The sequence below is a fragment of the Electrophorus electricus genome, chromosome 8 (genome assembly GCF_041902795.1).
Source record: "Electrophorus electricus isolate QZ-2024a chromosome 8, ASM4190279v1, whole genome shotgun sequence".
Lineage (NCBI taxonomy): Eukaryota > Metazoa > Chordata > Actinopteri > Gymnotiformes > Gymnotidae > Electrophorus > Electrophorus electricus.
Window position 1 is genome coordinate 14,420,678 of NC_137504.1, and position 6,823 is coordinate 14,427,500.

The following is a 6,823-nucleotide window of genomic DNA, read 5'->3' on the forward strand; positions in this document are numbered from 1 at the left end:
AGCGGAGGCATTAGGGAGACTGCGTAACGAACTGCAACACTTTGTACATGTGTCGAACGGGATTTTTGCTCGTCGCACTCAACGACTTCCAGCCGTCGTCTCATTCCCGGCTTTTCCCACCGTGCACTCGATGTCCTTGGTCGGGGCTCGAAACAAGTTCGGGCCATGAACCAACAGAAACTGTACACCCCCCCCCCCCCCCCCCCACCACCCAAAGATCACTCTTCAAAATGAACCCCCTCCCATCCACCCAGGCCCAACTGCAGCTGCTGCCCATCCTCACTCACTAACCCCTCTATCAAGGACCTGATCTTGGGTGGGCTGACCTGCCTAGAACTTTCAAGACTCAGCACTGAGAGGAGAGCCACCCTCCCACCAACCCCTCCCCATGCAGAGAAGCACCCTGAAGGTTAATGTAGGCCCAGTCCCACTTGGTCATCTCCCATTACTAATGTTCAGGGGTATGGCTTACCAAATTGCTCTCAATTGGGCTTGAGGAGCAGGTTCTTGGGCCCGTAGAGGGCTGGTTGTTGGAAATAATTAACAGCGGCTGTGGCTGGCTGGTACCGCGCCACATGTTCGCACATACTGAATGACACGGCGGAACGAGGTCGCGGCTGCCAGCCCAGGGAGGCTGAGGAAGCCCTGAGTGCATGGTAAGGTCTCTTTATTGTTGCTCCGGACAATGTCGACACATGCCTGGTGTTCGCTTAAGCTTCGCGACAGAGGTGAGAGGTATTTTGATAGGTAGCAGGGGATTGTTAGGCCGAAATTAGCCACGCTCATTCGAGAGAGTGCGTGCAGCCAGGGGAGCGGGTGAAAATAGCTCGTGATTTAACAGAGGGAGCTTGGAAGCACCCGACAATATGCATGCACACACATACACACACACACACACACACGTGTGTGCGTTTCACCCTCCAGCATGTAAATACATAGCAATGGGGTAATTTGGTAAGTTTAGCAGCAGGGGAAAAAAAAAAAAAGTTGATTGAAAATGCTCTCTTATTACAAGGCTCATTATTATAAAGTGATCTCAGATAAGGAGTCTGCCCCAGGACCTGACATGGAAACCCAGATACAGATCGCATCTATTAAGGGTAGCCCTCGCTGATTATAGCCAACCTGTTAATCATTATGCCCAGAACAGTACGTTTATTGAGCACACACTGTCTGTGGGTTCCTTACAAGCAAGGGGAGCCCTTAAGTTTGATCTCCTGCTGTCTCACACTTAAAGCACAGATTACAAAATCATTTTTAGTGCCTCTGACACAAACAAAAATAGTTTAACAACCATATGAACCACACAAGCATACAAGATAAGTAATATGTTAGCTTAAAATAACATGTCAATGTATGTGTGTAGTGGTGATTAAAGCCTTTAGCCTTCCTGGGTTCATTTCCAACAGAATACCCTACCAACCATTGAAGCTCAGAGCCACCTTTTTTGTGATCTTTTCCTCAAGGCCCCTTGCTGGAAGATGTACTTTGATTAGATGGCTATTATATGATGAGGCTATTATATAAAGAAATAATTTTTAAAATGAATGCAGTATAGTAGTAATGACATAACGCATGACCTCCGAGTGCTATACTTCCACCATCATAGAAATCAGATGGGTGTGTGTGTGTGTGTGTGAAACATCCACACTTTGCCTCTGTTGTGATGATGAAGTGCCTCTCTGAACCTGTTAAAGGCATATTTCATTTCCAGGTGATACCATAGTTAATTGGGCCCATGGGCTTTCAGTGCACTGGCTGCTATATACTCTGTCCACTGTCAGGTTTTACATTTATATATATTGCTCACACACACACAGACACAGACACACAGACACACACAGACACAGACACACACACACACACACACACACACACACACACACACACACACACACACACACACACACACACACACACACACACACACACATATGTCCAAAGAAGATCTCACGCTATCTATCTATCTATCTATCTATCTATCTATCTATCTATCTATCTATCTATCTATCTATCTATCTATCTATCTATCTATCTATCTATCTATCTATATATATATATATATATGCACAGAACTGGTGAGGCATGGCTCAATACTAATTTAATGAAATTAGATTTTAAATGTAGTTCCTGCAATTTGAATTCCTTCTTGGCCCAAGTGTTTTGCAATAAATCTGCACATTGCACCATTCACTTTTGCATAAAGCACAGACTGTGTCCCAAAACTGCACACTATTGTACTAAATAGTATGTCAAAATAGTACGATTGGCACCAACTTTCTGCCAACTTGGGTTACTTGGACTCTCAAGGTAGAGTGTCCAAAATGTGCCTGTCATATTGGCTCATGCCCTAACAGAATGTACTGATACGGTGATGACATAGTATGTTTTTATCATGTTGCATGTTGTTTTGGAGACAGCCTTTTATATGAATCTGAGTTTGATCTAAGATCATGCAGACGTGCACTGTTTAAGGTCAGCTTTGGAGCGAAAGTCAATGTATTGTGCAGACAGGCTATAACATTTTCTCATGTCTACTTTTCGTTGGAGCCTCTGTCTCCAGAAAAGAAACACTTTGACTCACTGTCAGTGAACACCCATTTCATATCGCATTTTCCTTTCAGCTGTGACACTGCATCAAGGACCTAGCATCTAACATCTTTGCAACTATGACATGCAAGCAAAATTCAGCCCCGCACCTCACATGACCTCCCAGCAGCCAACCAGCGCCCGGTTCGAGGCATGAGGTTGGCAGGTTAGACGGCTTTATTAGGCCTAATGGAGAGCTCCCCTTCTACCCCCAGCTGCTGGGGCAGATGCTGAGCTTTACTGAATTCCACTCCATCATGGCGTCCTGCTCACCTGTCAACCGTGTATTTAACGGCATCCGCCCATTATCAGCACCTGTCACACCACGCCTCCGGCCCCTCGGGTCAATGCCCACCTCAGGATGGAGGGGGGGCACACTCATGCCACATATGCCCAGTTGCTATTGACGATCCATGGTGCAAGTGATGATGAACACCCATGGCTACCAATAAGTCTGTCAACCCAGTCTGACTCACACGTTTCAGACACACACACACACACACACACACACACACACACACAGAAACACACAGTGGCCATGGCTTATTAGAACCAGCTGTTCGGAGACAAGGCCACGGCAGACAGCTCCACACCCTGCAGCGTGCCGCAGCACTGCTAATCCACAGGATCATCAGGGGTTTGTGGAGACTCTGATCTGGAACATACCAACCTTGTAGTAAAGCAAACCTTTGACAACTAATTATAATGTGACAAGCTGATGTGTTATTTTCTTTTAGGCTGTATGGATGGTGTCGTTCAGATTTCTTTGTCTTAAAGCAGATTTTACAAAACAACCAAGTAAATAAGTGCACAAATGCATTTTTCATTATTTATTCTATGCATCAACATAAAAATAATTCTTTTATGCATAAACTACTATTATGAATACTATTTTAGCAGACCTATACCACATATCTACATACTCTGGATTTAAAAGAAAACGATATGTTTAGAACTGAAAGAAGCCAGTTAACTTAAGCAAAAACTGTTTGTGTGTTGGTATTACCCAATTTCCAATGATCAACTACACTTAAGATTAATTATGTACAATTTATTGACATAAAATTGTCCAACATACTGACCATTTTAACAAGAATAAGACTTTTTCACCTCAACAAAAATTGGACTCACTTTTTAAGAAGACCCACAATCCTGTGCTGAGAGCTCCACTTTGCCTAGCTGGCAGAGTTTCATCATGTGATGAGTCTCAGATTTACTGTGAGCTTATTAGCTTCACTGCACTTTTCAAGACTCTTATAAAAGGATATAAGTAATGTACATAGAGTTGCCAGAAAAATTATTCTGCTGAACTAACAATTGTCCATCCACACCTGCTCCCCCCGCCTCTCTCTCTCTCTCTCTCTCTCTCTCTCTCTCTCTCTCTCTCTCTCTCTCTCTCTCTCTCTCTCTCTCTCTCTTGCTCTCTTTCTCAGGCGATAATGAGCTAGCGAGGTAATTTTAGCCGGGAGCAAGTTTGGACGGCATAGTGGCCCCAGCAACAGTCTGCTTTTGTCAGAGGGGAACGCCTGAGTTATGGTGTGGTGACAGGCCAGAGGAGCATGATTTTATAACATCCCACTGAACGCTTCCTGTGAAAAACGAGAGCTCACTGTCTTGCCGCCTCGATTATGCCACCAGGATCAATGCCTCCGTTTTTCGCCAGGTATGGACGGGAAGTGGGTTTGGTTGCACTTTATGTCCAGTTTAAGTGTGCCCCGGTTCTTAAACGAGGGCTAAGTCTAATGACCACTGAAGGAGTGTAAAAGTATGAAAAAGTATAAGCATCATTAGCGGAGGAACAATGAAGACTTCAAGAGAGCAAATTCTAGTGAATAAGCGGCTGTTGAGTGTATCAGGGTGTTGAAAATGGCCTTCAGGTGCAGATTATGAAGCAACAAATGGGAAAAGTACACTTTCCAAAGTCTGATGGAGTGGATTGAATGGTCTGCTATGAAATGTTGTGAGAAGTGGTGGAAAGTAGAATGTGTTATGATGAAAGCTCTGAGTGAAGCCTGATCTTGAGACACTCATACTACAGGGTAACCCACAAGATATAATTGTCATTAACCTAAAAATGATTTCAGTGGTTGAATTATGTGTGTTGCTGATTGCTAAAAAAAGAAGCCCATTCCTCTGTATTATAGGGCTAATAGGATCTCAAAGTTCTACTCTTTCTCAAAGATTAGTTACAACTCTGACTTAACATTTTATTCACTGTATTTGTTTGCTCCCGAGGAACCTGATTATCTTGACCAAGTATCATATTTTAAGACCTAACATGGATTAGGATCTAACTGGGGATTAGGCAATCCTGTCATGGTGAACATGTCCTCTGAGGTTAATGCCATCAGGCCTAGAAAGCGAATTTGATCATATAAAGCAGAAAAACAAGTCTTTATTTGGGCTTGCTGCTGTCTAAACATAGCCTCTGTAACCAGGGTCTGAACTTTCCTGAAATAAAATACATGCTGCTATCAAAGCAGACATCCCCTGAAAAAACAGGGGAACTCTCAGTTCAGGGAAGTCTCGCAGTTCAGAACCATCAGTTGACCATAGTTCAGCTCCACTTGGAATATTAGGGAGCCCAAATATTTTCCTCAGTGAATTCCGAACATTACCAGACAGTTCCAGAGCTGAGTTAATCTCTAATCAGGGAATTACAGACAGGTGTATATTTACACAGAGACCTAAGTACTACCATCCCAATAGACAAGCCAAAATTTGGATCTCAAGGGAGTTTCAAAAGGTTACCAAACTGAAGGGAGGGAGCAGGGCCCCAGCAGTCCATGTAATTTGGAAGTAATGCAAAACACCAAGTGCTGTTAATTGTGGCGCACTTACGACTAATTAGAGGCAAGCAATCGATTCTCATAGCTGACCGGACCGGAATGCTCCGACCCCAGAGGCAACTTAACCCAAACTCGACCCCAAGTGCACAGTCCGTGCCAGTTCTATCTATTGCACTATTGCAAAGCCAATCAAAAATGCACTGGGCCTGAAAACGAAAACAGCAGCAACAGCAGGAGCATCTGTGTGACCAGTCCATGAACTGCAAACGTGTGAACCTGAGGCTTGCTCGCTGGAATTAAGGTCCTTTGTTCTTTGACGTCCTCTTGCTTCCCCTCTCTGCGACAGTGCAGGCTGCCTGCTCCACAAACGCACCCTGAGTGTTCCCCGCTGGGCCCAGAACGAGGAAGCAAAAAAAGTCACTCTAGGCAGCTAGAGAAACAGACCTGGCATTGTAATGCAAAACAGGAACACCTCACACACCTGTGTCGATGAACAAAGTCCAGGGTGTTTGTGCTTTCTGGGGTTTAATTTGCATCTACCACTGACCTCTGGTGAGGGCGATGACAGATTATTTGGTCCAGTTTCCAGCTGTTGATTGGCTATCACGTTTTTTTGTTTTTGTTTTTCCCTCTGTTGAGCAAGTAGCGAGCCCTGATGTTTATAGCTGTTCTGAGGAGTAGGCCTACTCTGTTTGGTTCACTTTGAAGATTACCTGTTCCTGTTTATGTACAGTGTGTATCTTTTTTAATGTGCCTGCTTGCGTGTTTGCCTTTTCGATCCTCTTTCGCCTCAAGCTAACAAGAAAATACACTACAAGACAACAACAAACAGTGGCACCACACATCATAGCAACACACCACATGCAGAGGAGGCAGAAGGCGAAGCCAAGCAAACTGGTGGCAGTATCACAGACGCAGAACAAGAGAGTGGTAAATTAACCTAGCCAGCGGCTTTCATGTTCACACCGCAGTCGCTGAGGATTGGCACCAACACAGTGTTTCCCGTGATGATTGGCACCTTGAACCTATTGCTCTGGCAGGCCAAGGCTTGTTACCTGTGACAACTGCATGTGTGTATGTGTGTTTGTGAGTGTCAGTGTGTGTGTGTGTGTTGGGAGTGGTGGGGAGATTTGCTACCCACACCGCCATGTGAGCTGCGAAGGTAAGCGCTATAGCGTTTGTTAATAATGATGTGCCTTGCCGCGGCGACTATCCACATACACCATGCTAACGCGTGTCTCTGTGACAGCTTCGGCACGGCGAACTAAAAGGCCATTTTACAGCTGTCAGGAGCTGACAGCCATTACCCCCGCTTTGCGCGCCACTCTTAGCATGCGCTGGCAGGCGCACTGGAGAAACCACTGCTCCATACCTGTGCCTGTCGTCCCAGCTAGCATCTCTGCTCTAATTAGCTACACCTCTCCTTCCACGCGAAACAAAAAGGA